Here is an 805-nt window from a genome sequence, read left to right on the forward strand (position 1 = left end):
TTAATATGTTGCACAATAAACAATTAGTCAACCATTTATAGCGGAAGGTTATTGTACTGATGTGCCGTTGTTGTCTTCAGGCACCTGCAGTTGTAGAGTTGCAAAAACATGCGAAGACAGCAAAACAGAGCCCTCTTTTGCAGCGTAAGTATTTAAATCTAATACATTAGAATAAATAATCATATTTGGATTTTAAATAACGAGTGGGTTACGATATTTGTTATTGTTTTTGTTGGCATTGACAGCTGCTACTCTCGGAATATAAAGACTTGTAGAGAAGGATGGCCGCTGCCGCCGGAGAAAGGCTTCAGGAGGAGAAGTGTCGAAGTTTCATCTGAGGTAACTGGATTTGTGTTAATGTGCATGTGCTTGCATGTGCACTTAAAGGTACACTGTGTAAGATTTTTAGTTGTTTATTTCCAGAATTCATGTTAGCCATTCACTAATGTTACTTTTTTCATGAATACTTACCACCACCATCGAATTCAAATATTTATTCACGTATTCATTATGACTGTAAAAATTGCACTTTTCATATGTGAAATTGGGGATCTTCTCCATGGTCCGCCATTTTTAATTTTTCTGAAATAGCCATTTTTAGCTGCAAAAATGATTGTACTAGGGCCATACTAGAAAATATTAGCTTATTTCTTTGTAAACTTTCATGAAAAGATCAAAGTTGCCAATAGGCAACCCAGTTTCAATGAGCAGCATAGTTGCAGTACCTTTTTTGTCCATTTCCTGCACAAGTGTACCTTTAAGGAGTTAAGGACCCATTATTGTGTCTGCGTGTGTGCGTGCGTGC

General features: G+C 37.0%; 1 protein-coding gene across 1 annotated transcript in view; it reads left to right on the plus strand.

Moving 5' to 3' along the window:
* The first annotated feature begins 251 nt into the window (after positions 1-251).
* LOC134460708 (adhesion G-protein coupled receptor G5-like) overlaps positions 252-805 on the plus strand; it is a 35,125-nt gene continuing 34,571 nt past the window's right edge. The window contains exon 1 of the mRNA XM_063213107.1: positions 252-339. The gene's annotated coding sequence lies outside the window, so the exon portion shown is untranslated. The remainder of the gene's footprint in view (positions 340-805) is intronic.

The sequence above is a fragment of the Engraulis encrasicolus genome, chromosome 13 (genome assembly GCF_034702125.1).
Source record: "Engraulis encrasicolus isolate BLACKSEA-1 chromosome 13, IST_EnEncr_1.0, whole genome shotgun sequence".
Classification (NCBI taxonomy): Eukaryota; Metazoa; Chordata; class Actinopteri; order Clupeiformes; family Engraulidae; genus Engraulis; species Engraulis encrasicolus.